The sequence below is a fragment of the Delphinus delphis genome, chromosome 13, assembly GCF_949987515.2.
Source record: "Delphinus delphis chromosome 13, mDelDel1.2, whole genome shotgun sequence".
Classification (NCBI taxonomy): Eukaryota; Metazoa; Chordata; class Mammalia; order Artiodactyla; family Delphinidae; genus Delphinus; species Delphinus delphis.
Window position 1 is genome coordinate 23,713,824 of NC_082695.1, and position 15,669 is coordinate 23,729,492.

The 15,669-nt window shown below is 46.9% G+C and overlaps 1 protein-coding gene across 1 annotated transcript in view; it reads left to right on the forward strand.

Annotated features, from left to right (window-relative positions):
- Window positions 1–15,669, forward strand: part of DRG1 (developmentally regulated GTP binding protein 1) — a 51,604-nt gene that overhangs the window by 956 nt on the left and 34,979 nt on the right. The window lies entirely within an intron of this gene.

The following is a 15,669-nucleotide window of genomic DNA, read 5'->3' on the forward strand; positions in this document are numbered from 1 at the left end:
CGCTTGCAGAAAAAAAAAGAAACGGCGAGCTCGGCTTGGGGGGCCCCCGGCGCCCCCGGCCCTGCACGTGCGCACCCGAATCCCTGGCCCGGACCGCCCAGCGCTGCAAACTTTCCACTTTCTTTGTCCCGAGCCCCCCCCTCACCCAGCCGAGGATGCACGTCCCCCCTTCCCTATTTATACACCCCCCCCCGCAGCTCCGCTCCCCCCCGCTTCCTGCCCCCCCTCCCCAGTCCCCTGCTCCGCCAATGCTAGCGCAGACTGAGCCCCCGTCCGGCCCCCGCCTCGCCACCCCGCCCGCGGGGCCGGGGGCTGCAGTCTCAGCCCCCCCGGACCAATGCAAACGAAGCGCCTAGCCAGCAAACCAGCTCCCACTGCCCCTCCCTCCCCGCCAAGAGTGGCGGAGAGCGGACGGGGCGGGGGGTGGGGGGAGACCGAGGGGCGCAGATGTGGGCCCCCCAGCCAGCGATGTGCACCCGTAAGTCGAGCGGGCGTTGGTTACCCTTCGGAGCCCCCCTTCGATGCCCGAAATCCCCAGAAGTCGTCTGCAAGCGCCTCCCCGCTACCAACCCCAGAGAGGGCTCGGGGTCCTGGCTGGGGGCAGGCCGAACCTTCGGAGCTGCTTCTGGACCCCGCTCACTGACTGAACCGAAGGGGCTGCGCGCCCGGGAGAGCTGGGGATACGAGGCCATCGTCCACCCTCTCCCCCAAACCGCCACACGCCAAGCTTTGTGCCCCAGGGAGCGGAAAGTAACCAGCTCGGGGAGGCGACAACATAGAGGCAAGGGCGATGGGAAGGGGCAGGGGTCCCCGCGCACCCCAGGGAAATGGGGGTACTGGACCCTCCAGGGAGCACCCTTTGGCCTCCTGAGGTCGGGAGCATCCCCGGCGCCCGCAGCCCAGCGAGTCGCCGAGCGCTCGGGCCATGAGCCCCGCCGGCGGGCCTGGGCGCTTTGTCCCGGCCGTCCGGGAGATGCTGCCGCGCGCGGGTTGGACACAGAGGTTCATCTGCCTGGGAAGAGCTGGCGGCCGCTGCCAGGCAGCCCAACTTGGAGCCCTCGGCTGCAGGCACCGCGTGTGCGGGCGGGAAGTTCCCACAGTTGCAAAGAGGGAGCGAAGTATGTGTTCCAAACTTTCCACGGTTCCAAACTGAGCGCTTCCATTAAGAAAAGCGGTGTGCGGGGGAAAAGCATTCTGGGTATTAGCATGCAAATGAACGGGCCAGGCTTCCAGCTCCGCTCGGGATTCCCACCGCCGCGCTCCCTGCTTGCGCAGAGCCACGCGTGCCCACGGGTTCCGGGGGTGGCGCCGCGGGAGGACCAGAGTTCGAATTCGACACCTGTGCTCTCTGGTTGAGTGTTTTGGTGACGGTCACTTGGCTTCTCTGAGCCTTAGTTAAACACAGTTTCCTAATATGTAAACCGGGGACAGCAACACCTGTCTCTTGAAGTGGTGAGGTCTGCACAGCACATAATTCTGGGCTGGGTGTCTCTCCTTACACAACTCCGCCCTTCCTAGGTCGTAGTAGTTGCCAAATGCCTGTTGGAGAAAATAAATGATGAAGCTTAGAGGGCTGAGGGAAGTTCCCCGGACCCGGAGCCAGGTGATCTGTGTTCTAAGCCCAAACTAGCTGTGCCACCTCAGGCCAGTGCCCTAACCTCTCTGACCCACAGCTCAGATTGTTTGGTGGATTCGGGGAACCGACAATTTTTGTGTTTGAGAGCAGCCACAAAGAAAGAGGGATCTGGGGCTTCCCTGGTGGCGCAGTGGTTGAGAGTCCGCCTGCCGATGCAGGGGACACGGGTTCGTGCCCCGGTCCGGGAAGATCCCACATGCCGCGGAGCGGCTGGGCCCGTGAGCCATGGCCGCTGAGCCTGCGTGTCCAGAGCCTGTGCTCCGCAACGGGAGTGGCCACAGCAGTGAGAGGCCCGCGTGCCGCAAAAAAAAAGAAAGAAAGAAAGAGGGATCTGATTATTGAGAGCCTACAGTATACACACAGACTCTCTCCAAGGTAAATATATTCCCATTCTACCAATGAAGAAACAGGAAAATGAATGACTTGCCCAAGGCCACACAGATAGTGGTGGAGCCAGAAATCCAACCGGTTAACCCGGATGTGCCCCTTCCTTGCCAGTGGCTTCTGAACCCCCTCAGTGTCTCCACATGAACAAGGAATTGGTTCTCAGTCTGCCGTGCTTAGAAAACAGGGTGCTGAGATGTTCCTCCCAGAGGGGTCATGCTGTGAACGTGGGTTCACAGAGTGCTCTCAGATCACTGATCCACAGTGCTCTGAGGAAAACAGGGAAGATGCACCAGCCCCATTTTGCAGAGAGGAAGCCTGAGGCTCAGGGAGCTTGAGTGATTGGCCTAGGATCCCACCATGAGGAAGTGGCCAGACACAGATCCAGATCCCAGTCCTGACCGCAACTGGGAGCTTTTTCCTGCATGTCACCTTGGCGGTGTAATTGTGCAGGAGGCCTGTGATGATCTCCCAATTTCATCTATAACTGAACCTTCAGTCTTGCCTATATCTTAGGCTCTTTCTCTTTCTTTTTTTTGAATTGAGGTGAAATTCACATAGCATAAAATTAACCATTTTAAAGTGTGTAATTCAGCAGCACTTACTACATTCCCAATATTGTGCAAACAAGACCTCTGTCAAGTTCCAAGACATTTACGTTTCTAAAAGAAAATTCTGTCCCCAATCCCCACTTCCTCCAGCCCCTGGCAACCACCAATCTGCATTCTGTTTCTGTGGATTTACCTGTTCTAGATATTTAATATAAATGGAATCATACGATATTTGATCTTTTGAGTCTGGCTCTTTTCACTTAGCATAATGTTTTCGAGGTTCATCCACGTTGCAGCACTGTTATTCCTTGTTATGGCTGAATTCCACCATATGGATATACTACCTTTCCTTTATCTATTCATCTGTTGATGGTCTTATGGTTATTGTGAATAGTACCACTATGAACATTTGAGTGCAAGTATTTGTTTAAGTATCTGTTTTCAGTTCTCTTGGGTATATACCTACCAGTGGAATTGGTATCATATGATAATCTATGATAATTCTGTGTTTAACTGTTTTCCACAGTGGCTGCACCATTTTATATTACTACCACACACATCTTTTTATGAGCAATTGTAGAGCTGATCAAACCTATTTTATGAATAAACATGCTGAAGCCCAGAGAGATTAAGTAACTTGTCCAAGGTCACACAGCAAGATTCAGACTAGAACCAAACTTTCCAGAGTCCCTAGCCTTCCACCCACTAAGAGCCTCCCAACCTCCTTCAAAGACCTGAACTACTTACCTGAGCATTCACTGATTTGACAAACCTGTCCAGTGAACAACTAAGTTAACTGTATTATGAAGCTCCTTCTCTTCCTTCAACATCTGTTGAAAGAGCCCACCGCCATGTTCCCAATTTCCAGGTCGCACCTTGACAAGATGCAGAGCTCACAATCCCTGCGTCTGCCTCCTGCTGCTGGCCTGGCAGGCCCTCTTCTGTTGCCATGGAAACCACGCACCTCCGTTTTGGCAGTGCACCAGCTGGACAGCGAACTGAGAGCATCCTTGTCTCCCAAGCTAAGTGGAGCTTCAAGGTTACTTGCTCACTAGATCCGTATTTATTGAGCACCTACTAAGCACCAGTTCTTCGAATTTTTTTTAAATTTGTTTTAGATGCTAGGGATACAACAGTGAACAAATTAGACCATGGACCGTGCCCTCAAGGAGCCCACAGCCTAGGGGAGGAGACAGACAAAAAAAACAAGGACATGAAAAAGGCTTCTCCTGGCTCTCCTCCCCCATTCTTCAAATTCTCCCATCCTTCCAAGCCCTGCTCAAACCCCACTTCCTCTGGGGTATCCTCTCCACAAGCCCAGATCCAAGTGATAGCTCCTCTCATCTCTCACAATGCTTATTTTTTTTCCCCCGATTGCAAAAGTGATACGTGCATTGCAGGAAAATGTAGACAATGCATGAAAACACAAAGAAAAAAAAAGATTCCTTATAATTTCATCACCAAGAGTTAAGTGCTGCCAACATATCCTTCTGGTCTTTTTCCCCTTCTACATATGTATAATTTTTTTTTGTTTTAAATAATTGGGTCCTGTTTTATATACCGCTTTATAATGTTGCTTCATAACAATATATTTTCTTCCCAACATGTTTCGGTGTTCCTGTTTTGGAACAGGGGGTTAACAATAACAGCGAACATTTATTGAACACTAACTGTCAGGTGTGGTACTGAGAGCATTACTTGGTTTACCCTCTGTGCTTCTTGAAATTCCCCTGTGAGGTACCTACTCTGGGGTTCTCATCTTACTGATAAGGGCACTGGGGAACTGCCAGATGAGGAAGGGACAGGGATGGCCGAGTGTGCATAAGACAAAGTGGCACCTAGACCCCGGCCGCTCCTGGGGCCTTCCCCATGAACCCAGACTGCCAGGCTTTGGTTGAGTGATTGGCCATGAGCCAGGGACCCAACAGGAGGGGGTGATGGAGGGGCACCCTCGTTTCTGCCGGACAAGAAGAAAGCACCCTTCTCACCTTTATCAGGCTTGCTTAGAAGGCCTGTGACGCCAGTGCGCTTCCTTGGCTGACTCTTCAGTGCTGGGCTGTGTTTGGCTTCCTAATAACAGTAGGAAGGTCATTCATTGAGCCATCATGGCACCTCGTGCAGGAGCGGAGCTCAGGGTTTGGAGCCAGACAGACAGTGTAGCTTTGGGTGAACTGTGCCAGAAGTTTAGTGTCCCCAGCCCTCCTCTGAGGATAGGCTTACTGCCTTCTTTTTATAGGTAAGGTAACTGGGAAGTTAGGTGGTTTGTCCAAGCCTGCACTGGTGGAGGGTGGGGTCCAAGTCGAGTACAGCCCTCCCTGAGTCTAACAGCCAGTCTCTTAACACCGAACCCTGGGCCTCTTTTCTTTCTTGACTATTGGGTTTCCTTTGTGACTGGGAAGTGTGCAAATCATCTGCCTGTTCTGGAGGCCTAGCTTTTTGAGCTTCACTGAGGAGCCTGAAAAGAGGCCCAGGAATTCCTGCCTCCCCACCCCCACCCGGCTTATCTCGACCCCTCTGTGCTGTGGTCTCCAGGGCCTGACAGGGACCCTATGGGCCGTGGTTTATCATCAGGCATATTTCCTGCCTCTTTGTCACCAGCAGGACTTTCTTTCACTTAATCGGGAACAAAAAAAAGCAAAACTTTCTTTCTATGTAATTGTTTTATTTTTTCTATATGCAAATCTATGAGGATTTTCTGTTTTGTTCCTAATTAACTGAAGGAGAGTTATGGTGCCACTGGTGACATGGGGACAAGAAACATGGCAGATGATAAACTGTCACACGTGCACACGCGTGCACACACACGTACGTGAAAGACAAGTGGCCAACCAAAGAAAATTGGCTCCAGAAGCCAGAGAAGGAGTTAATATCCTTAACATGGAAAGAGTTCTTAAAGTGCAATTAAAAAGTAAACATCCCCCAAATTAGGGTATTTGTTTTACTGCTTTTTTTTTTTGGCTGCATTGGGTCTTCATTGCTGCGCACGGACTTTCTTTAGTTGTGGTGAGCGGGGCTACTCTTCGTTGCAACATGCGGGCTTTTCATTTTGGTGGCTTCTTTTGTCACGTAGCGGGCTCTAGGCACGCGGGCTTCAGTAGTTGTGGCGCGCAGGCTCAGTAGTTGTGGTGCACGGGTTTAGTTGCTCCGCGGCATGTGGGATCGTCCTGGACCAGGTATCAAACCCGTGTCCCCTGCACTGGCAGGCGGATTCTTAACCACAGCACCACCAGGGAAGTCCCTGTTTTATTGCTTTTTAAGCATTTTGTGAACTTGAAATTTTTCAAAATAAATTAAGTAAAAAAAGAACTCCACACTGCACAATATTGTGAATGTAGTAAATGCCACTGAATTACGTATGTTAAAATGGTGAGTTTGGGGAAGGGTGGGGGAAAGAGATAGGGAGTTTGGGGTCGACATGTACACACTGCTATATTTAAAATGGATAACCAACACGGACCTACTGTATAGCACAGGGAACTCTGCTCAATGTCATGTGGCAGCCTGGATGGGAGGGGAGTTTGAGGGAGAATGGATACATGGATATGTATGGCTGAGTCCCTTTGCTGTGCACCTGAAACTATCACAACATTGTTAATTGGCTATAGTCCAATATAAAATAAAAAGTTTTTTAAAATGGTGTGTTTTTTTTAAAGGAACCATTTAAAAAAAATAAGTTTATTTATTTTTGGCTGTGTTGGGTCTTCGTTGCTGCGTGCAGGCTTTCTCTAGTCACGGTGAGTGGGGGGCTACTCTTCGTTGCGGTGTGGGGGCTTCTCATTGCAGTGGCTTGTCTGTTGCAGAGCACAGGCTCTAGGCGCGCGGGCTTCAGTAGTTGTGGCACGTGGGCTTAGTTCCTCCATGGCATGTGGGATTTTCCCGGACCAGGGCTCGAACCCGTGTCCCATGCATTGGCGGGCAGATTCTTAACCACTGCACCACCAGGGAAGTCCAAAACTGTTGAATTTTATGTTATGTGAATCTTACTTTAATTTAAAAAAAATTTTTTAAAGAAAACCCTAAAGGAAAAAATGTGCAAAGGACGCAAGGAAGCAACGCACAAAAAGAGGAAATGCAAATGGCCTATAAAAACCAAATACTGTTTCCAGTGTACTGATTGGTCTCTGTTTAAATGTGGCTTCCCCAGACACCATAAGTAGTTAACTCCTCCTATGTTTCCAGTAGTGCCCAAAGCTGCTCCTTTCCCCTTTTCACAACACCTCTGACACCACTACTTCTCAAGGTAATAATTACTCCTTAAATTGTCTTCTTTCCCACTAGACAGAGGCTCCCATGGCAGAGACTCCTCCTATCTTGTCCCCACAGTATCTCCACTGACCAGCACAGTGCATGTGACTCATAAATACTTGAATGAATCTATGAAAAAAATCATTTTTGGCTATCAAATTATCAAATATTTTGCTAACTGCCATTATGGCTGCAAGGGCCCAAGAGGACCATTATACCCTGCTGCTGAGAGGGTACATTGGTACAACTTTCTGGAAAGCAGTCAAGGGCAATATGTTTTAAAAGCGTAGGAAATACACTTACTCTTTGATCCAGCAATTTCATTTGTTGGAATGAAATGATGAAATAAGCACAGCTGCGCTCTAAGATGTACGTTCAGGAATAGGCTTCCCTGGTGGCGCGGTGGTTAAGAATCCGCCTGCCAATGCAGGGGACACGGGTTTGATACCTGGTCCAGGAAGATCCCACATGCCACAGAGAAACTAAGCCCGTGCGCCACAGCTACTGAAGCCCGTGTTCCACAACAAGAGAAGCCCACACAATGCAAGGAAGAGTAGCCCCCGCTCACAGCAACTAGAGAAAGCCCACGCGCAGCAACAGAGACCCAATGCGGCCAAAAATAAATAATAAAATAAAATAAATAAATTTATTTAAAAAAAAGATGTAGGTTCAAGAATGTTCACTGGAGCACTGTTTCTAATCATGAAAACTGGAAATCATCAGTTGGTTGCATGAAAGGTGATGGTGCTTGGGTTGAGTTAAGCTTTTAGCTGGAGATTCCATGGTAACATGTGGCCCAACCACCAGCTCCTTTTGAGCACTCTGTGTCAGCACAACCAGACTATAAGGCAGGATGGTCCCTGGGTCACTCTCGTTCCCCAGCCCTTGGCACAGGACACAGATCCTGGCGCACCCTCGGTGCTCAAAACAAAACATGGTTGTTGAACTGAACTGACCTCAATGGAGAGACCACAGGGTGACTTCCCATGGATCTCCATGCTGGGTCTCTATCTCGGGCTCTTCCCACATCACTGACCTCCTCTGAGCCTCAGTTTCCTCACCAACAAGCTGGCTCAAAAAAGGTAACTCATTATTATGGCTCACCATGGTGGTGGTCAACCTGGCTTGGATGCAGCCAAATTCTACACAAACAGAATCTTGAACTAGTACTGATTCTTGGGTGAAGTAAGATGAAGAAAGAGAAAAGATGCAATCTATCATTTTTATTTTTATTGTTAATTTTTCCCAAAAAGGATTATTTGGAAAACGAAGAAAAGCAGAAAGAAAAACAAATTACCCACAGCCCCATCACCCAAACAAAAGTACTAAAATGTTGTTGTATTTTTGTCTAGGCTTTTTTCCCCCATTTTTTTCTTATCATGGTAAAATACACATAACATGAAATTCGCCATCCTAACCATTTTTAAGTGTACGGTTCAGTGGTTTTAAATACATTCATAATGTTGTGCAAGCATCACTGCCATCCATCTCTGTAGCTCTTTTCATCTTGTAAAGCTGAAACTCTGTACTCATTAAACAATAACTCCCCATTCCCTCCTCTTCCCAGCCCCTGGCGACCACCAATCTACTGTCTGTCTCTATGATTTTGACTCCTCTAAGTGCCTCATATAAGTGGAATCATACTGTATTTGTCTTTTTGTGAGTGGCTTCTTTCACTTAGCATAGTGTCCTTAGGGTTCATCCATGTTGTAGCGTATGTCAGAATTTCCTTCCTTTTTGAGGCTGACTCATATTCCATTGTATGGATAGACCATATTTTACTTATCTATTTATCCACTGATGGACACATGGGTTACTTCCACATTTAGCTATTGTGAATAATGCTGCTATGAACATGGGTGTATAAATACGCTTTTTTTCTATTCCAGTGCATAGGTTTTTAAAAAAGTGATACTAATGAATATATACAATTTTATTCTGATTCTTAAAGTACCAGTATATCATGAATGCACTGCATGTTACCACTGGGGCTGGAGGTAGGTATGTTTGTGGGGCAGCTTCACCTCTTACCTTAAATGTTTCGGGAGTGTTTTATTTTATTTTTATAGTGAAAAGGGATTACTTTTGTAATTTGAAAAGCAATGAGGAATCCATAATATCATGAGTACTTTTCAAGTCATTACATAAACATTAAAAAATAAAATAAGTACATATTTTCACTCCCTGCAGAGTTTCCTACTGCGTGGATGTATAGTACCTTGACTCTTTAATCAGTTTCCATGTTGGAAATTTAGGTTGTGTTCTTTTTCTTTGCTGTTAAGAGTCAGCACTCAGATGAACATCTATGCACATCAAACATAGCAGAAGTTTTTAAATGATCAACTGATTTTATACGTTAGGCTGGAAATAGAGGGAGACAGTTTGTCGGGCTAATGTGCTTTCAAAAGGTGTTTTTTATTGGGGGGGAGGGGTGGGATATAAATAGAATTTGGGCAGGGGGCTTACAACAACAGAAATTTATTCAGAAATCCAAAACTTAGATTTTAAAATATTTATTTATTTTGACTGCACCAGGACTTAGTTGCAGCACGTGGGATCTTAGTTGCGGCATGTGAACTCTTAGTTGAAGCATGCATGCAGGATCTAGTTCCCTGACCAGGGATCGAACCCAGGCCTCCTGCATTGGGAGCATGGAGTCCTACCCACTGGACCACGAGGGCAGTCCCCTAGAACTTAGATTTTAAAATAAGAATTATCATGTAAATTACCAGAGTTTAGCTAAATGAGCCTTACCTCCACTCTGGCTCAGAAATTTGGGGTGTCAATCCAAACTGCTTAGTGGTGACTCACCTCAGTCCTGAGCTGGGGTGAGGGGTTGGGGGCGGGGGGGGGCGGTGGACGGGACACACGCAGAAGCTTGCAGTCCGCCGTCCACATTTACAAAACCCCTGCCAAGCCCCTTGCGGTTCCCTCCTAGGGCGACTCCCAAGCTCCCCATCTGTGCAGCCTGACATTGTAAGATTCATGTGCAGAACCCGGAAAGTTGAGCTGGTGGGGTAAACCCACAACCTCAGGGCTTCAGGTCTCCCTTGATTCTGAAAACCCCTTTCTAGCAACTGAGGTACAGAAAATAGGAAGAGCATCAGCTTCTTGTCAGGCAAGGAGGCCTGAATCCCCTTCCAGCTGTGAGGTTTGGGGTCAATTTACTTTACTTCCCAGAGCCTAGGGGGTTCTTACAGAGATGAGTGAGAGTATTGTTATGCACATTGTAAATGTCTAATCAAATGGTATCTATTTTGTTGATGTCTTTGTTGTTGTTGTTGTTACCTGCAATTCAGTGTTAAATGCCCTGATGAGGGAAGCACAAGAATTAAAACTCATATCAGGCATGATGGTACTCAGCCTTGGGGTGCTAGGGCAGGCTTCCTACAGGGAGCCATGGCCAAATGCTGAGCGGTAAAGAAGGAAGGGCCCAGGGTATTTCTCTTCTGACAGCTGGACCTTTCTGAGTGAGAATATAGCAGGGATTCCCAAACCTGTTGGGATGGAGGTGGGGGTGGGGGGTTACTTGAGACTCTGGGGACAGCAGCCCGGCGGGAACTGCTACTTTGTTCTGCGAGAGGCACCTGGCATACAGTACGCCCTCAACCTTCACGACAGGCACAGGGATTGCTGGTTTTCTCGTTCCTGGCTTGCGCTCTAAAAGAAACACAGGATTGGAAGTCGGACCTTGGAAACTAGCTGGAGTCTCCAGTCTCTGTGACCTTAGTTAAATCTCTTCCCCTCTCAAGGATTCAGTTTCTTCACCTATAAAACCAGAGAGTTGACCTAGATCAAGGGTCTCAAACTCACGTGCCTCCAGGGGCCAGGCTGACTTGGTGAGGTGTGTGAGGCGAGTGGGGACTCCAGGGTGAGGCAGGCGCCACCACACAGGGGCAGCCAGGGTCCAGCGGGTCGTGGGAATAAGGGCCCAGTGTTGTCAGGTCTTTCCATTTTTCATGAGAATCTAGAAATCTGGAAATCTCCCATTTTTAAATGTGTGTCAAGTAGTCCAAAGTTTTTAGTGAACATGGTGCTGCTGAAACAGGCCAGAGGGCCCGAGTGGGCCCTCAGTCCCCAGTTTATCATCCCTGGAGTGGGTCCTTTCAGAGGAATACTGTTACTCACAGTTTGCCATTGGATGTGCCTGGAAATGGCTCTTGGAATTCCCTGGTGGGCATTTCTCCTCCAATGGGATGTAATATATGATCTTGGGCCAGGAGGTCAAGTACTTTGAGCCTGCAGGCTGTACTCCCATCTCAAACGCGTTCTGAGATGGGGCCTGGGCCTCGAAACAAGTCCCTGGTTGCCTCTGAGAAACTTAGAGCTTTCTTAGAAATTCCTAGAAACCCTGCAGAATCTCCTATCCTTGAAAGGCTCATCTGATCCACCAGATCCAGGATGGCCGGCAAACAAAATGTGGTCAGTTGGAACTTAGATTCACAGGATGTAAGCCTAGACTGAGCCTTAGGTATCATCTACTTCAATCCTCCTTTAACAGACCCCCAGTGGGAAGCAATCTGCCCCAAATCCGAAGGGACCCAGATCCCTGCAAAAGGGGCAGTGGTCACTCATGAGCACGTAGGAGCCAGACAGGCCCGGGTTTAAATCTTGACTTTGTCACTTGCCAACTCCTTTTCTTTTTTTTTTATTTTAAGTTTTTTTAAAGTAGGACTTTATTTGGATGACCAGTATACCTTAACATTTGGGACTGTTAGTCTAATGCAGATTCGAATTTAGAGATGCCAGCTCCTTTTTCTAGATAAAAAAGTCTGTTCCATAATCCACTTCTGTTTCTTGCCTCTACATCTTTGCTTTTGCTGTCCCTCTATTAGGAATTCCCCTTTCCCTACATTTTTCTCTTCTAGAAAAACATCCTGCTTGTTGTTCAACAGTCAACACAGATTTCAGCTCCGCTGTGAAGACTTTCATGCATCTATTCATTTGCATAGGTAATACATTCAAAGTTCATATGGAATGAAATCTTTTTTCCTTTCTTTTTTTTTTAAAAGATTTTCTTTTTTTTTTTTGATGTGGACCATTTTTAAGGTCTTTACTGAATTTGCTACAACATTGCTTCTGTTTTATATTTGGTGTTTTGGCTGCAAGGTATGTGGGATCTTAGCTCCCCAACCAGGGATCGAACCCGTACCCCTTGAATTGGAAGGCGAAGTCTTAACCACTGGACCGCCAGGGAAGTCCCCATCTGTCTTTCTTTTTTAATTGAAGTGTAGTTAATTTACAATGTTGTGTTAGTTTCAAGTGTACAGCAAAGTGATTTAGTATATGTTCGGTATGCATATATTCTTTTTTCAGAGTTTTTTCCATTATAGATTATTACAAGATATTGAGTGTAGTTCACTGTGCTGTACAGTAAGTCCTTGTTATCTATTTTATACATAGTAGTGTGTATATGTTAAGAATGAAGTCTTTCTTGATCTCTAGCCTTTATTCCAGTATCTTTTTTTTTTTTTTTTGTCCATGTTGGGTGTTTGTTGCTGCCTGCAGGCTTTCTCTAGTTGTGGAGAGCGGGGGCTACTCTTTGTTGCGGTGCGCAGGCTTCTCATTGCGGTGGCTTCTCTTGTTGCAGAGCACGGACGGGCTCTCGGCATGTGGCTCGCAGGGTCTAGAGCACAGGCTCAGTAGTTGTCGCGCAAGGATTTAGTTGCTCTGTGGCATGTGGGATCTTCGGGGACCAGGGCTCGAACCCATGTCCCCTGCCTTGGCAGGCAGATTCTTAACTACTGTGCCACCAGGGAAACCCTATTCTAGTATCTATGAATTCTACTATCATTAAACTACCACAGTTCCCAGTATGGGGTCTTGCAATGAAGGGGGAATGGTTGTGAAAATTAAGATTTCTCTCTGGGATGAAATACTATGCAGCATTTAAAATGAAGTGGAAGGGACTCTGGAAGTGGAAGCTCTTTTGGAAACAAACAGCAAAGACGTATTCAAACTAGCTTAAGTGACGAGAATATGAATTTACCAGAAGGGCACTGTCACATCTCACCGAATCCAAAAGTAATGGGTGCTTCAGGAGGCTTGGCACAAGGCATGGGAGTCCTGAGAATCAGTTAGAACTCTTTTGGTTGCAGGGAACAAAGTCAACTCAAGCTCCTTAAATAAAAAAGGACTTCACGGGGCTTCCCTCGTGGCTCATTGGTTAAAAATCCACCTGCCAGTGCAGGGGACGTGGGTTCAAGCCCTGGTCAGGGAAGATCCCACATGCCACGGAGCTACTAAGCCCGCGAGCCACAACTACTGAGCCCATGTGCCACAACTACTGAAACCCACGCACCACAACTACTGAAGCCCACAGGCCTAGAGCCCATGCTCCTCAACAAGAGAAGCCACCACAGTGAGAAGCCCGTGCAGTGCAACGAAGAGCAGCCTCCACTCGCTGCAACTAGAGAAAACCCATGTGCAGCAACGAAGACCCAATGCAGCCAAAAATAAAATAAATACATTTATAAAAAAAAAAAAAGGAATTCACTTGAAAGACCCCACTGTGTCTCCTGGAACCCACAAGCAGGAATGCCAGCGGGCCCAGAAGGAGGGAGAAGAGCACTCTGGGGACCAACGAAAGCCTTTCTCGCCATCATTTGTCACAGACATGCTTTTCCCAGGCTGCATGCAGACCAGATTCTCTGTTTCTTTGGTCTAGAACATGTCTGCTCCCTAGTTTCCAAATGCCACATGTGTAGTTCCAGCCATGGAGAAATTCCTGGGGGAAGGTCTCACTGGCCAGACTTGGATCTGCTGCCACGTGGGTCCAGTCAGCTGTGGTCAAAGGCAAGATCACATGGTGCAAACATGGCTGCCTGGAGCCAGCCCTCATCTCTTCTTTCTCCCAAGCAATCTTGCCCTCTACAGATTGGTTTTCTCTATCTATACAGGCACATGGCACAAGAGGGCTACAGTATGGATCCCAAATTTTGTTATTTTCCTCATCCCAGTCACACTAGAAACCAAGCAGAACTGCTGAACCCCAATGCTTAGTCCCTTGGAAAGAGAATTGGATGAGCCCAATTCAGGTGTCTTATTCACCCTGGTACCATGCCCTGTGGCCAGGAGAAAGGAAGGGGTCCTGTCCTAACAAATGGCTCCCCACTGTGGGGAGAGGGCAGTTCTCAGAAAATGTGGATTGTTATGAACTGGTCAGATACCTTACAAGATGAAGGGTCTTCCTGGTGCAATTACATCGTGTCATAGCTGCTAAGCTGCTAAGCTTGAAAGCATCTTCACAAATGAGGGACTAGCTTTGCTATGTTGCATTGAAACACCAGAAAAACTGGGGCATCTTTTCCTTTTAAGGACATAAGGATGAGAAACCTTTGTGCACACTGACTAATTCAGTCTGGCCAACATATTGAGTATTTACCTCGAGCTAGACACTCTACTGGGCCCTGACCATCCAAAGACGATCAGATATCATCTCCACTCAGTAGAGCCTGCCCTTGCCCCCAATACTGTGTTTATATTAGTCAAGTTCATTTAGAAATCTGTTATGTCCGACACAGCCTGCTTTGCAACTTCCATCTGACTGCATTAGGAGGCACTAAATTGCATGAATTCATCTGAGAGTTGAGATCACAGGAACTTATAATGTACTTGATCTTCTTACTTGGAATCATAATTTTTTAAAACAAAAATATTATGAAGGCCATTGACGGTGGTGAAATTAATATCCGGTTAGGATTTCCCAGGCAGCCGCGGAGGCCTGTCATTATAGAGCAGAATCTGGGCCAGACACACTCGTGATCCTCTCCAGTGTCTGCCTTGGCTCCTCGTGTTACTAATGGTTCTGCTGAAGGCATGAGGGGAACACACTCAATGCAGGACGCAGACCCATGTGGATACCAGTCCAGATCCTTCCATTTATGAGCTGGGCACTGTGGGTGGCTCATCTCCCCTCTCTGAGCCTCAGAGAAAAGGGCGCAGAACAAGGGACTCACTGCCACAAGTTCTGGGTGGAGCCAGGGATTTCAGTGAGCAGCAAAAGGAAATTTGCACATATTGCTTCGTTAGATAGTTTCTGAATTAACTACGGAGAGCTTATGTATATCTTATGATTTTTAAAACAAATTTTAAAGATTCCGAGTAGAATGGACAAAGACAAATTAAAAAAAAAAATTGATGGGACTTTCCTGGCAGTCCAGTGGTTGAGACTTCGCCTTCCAATGCAGGGGGTATGGGTTCGATCCCTGGTCGGGGAGCTAAGATCCCACATGGCTTGTGGCCAAAAAATCAAAACATAAAAAAACAAAACAAACAAACAAAAAAAACAGAAGCAATGTTGTAACAAATTCAATAAAGACTTTTTAAAAAATGGTCCACATCAAAAAAAAAAAAGTTGAGCATCAGCTTTTAACATATGTAGGTACATGTTGCTGCTAATATCATTTTGAATTAAAGCTAAATAAACTGTGCTGCTGTCTCAGCCAGGTTTTTTTCTCTTCTTTTATCTCATGTGCCTCACTCAGAAGCCGAGATCCCAGGGTTTTTCTCTAGGCTGCCCCCAGGGCCAGCTCTCTAATCTGCAGGAGCCCGTGCAAAATGAAAATTCAGGGCCCCTTGTACAAAAGACAGGAAGAAAAGTGCTGTTGAAAGTAATAGCATGTAAGGCTTTCTCCTTTCTTCTGTGGTCTCTCTATTATCTCAACTTGTCATGGTGTTTTTCATTTGCTACTTAATGTTGTTCTAAGGAAAGAAAAAATAAAATTGTAAATTATCAGCACGAATTTTACCATTTGTGTTCACATTGTGCAATGCCAGTTTTATTTTATTTTATTTTTTTATATAAATTTATTTATTTGTTTTTTTAGCTGCACTGGGTCTTCGTTGCTGCAC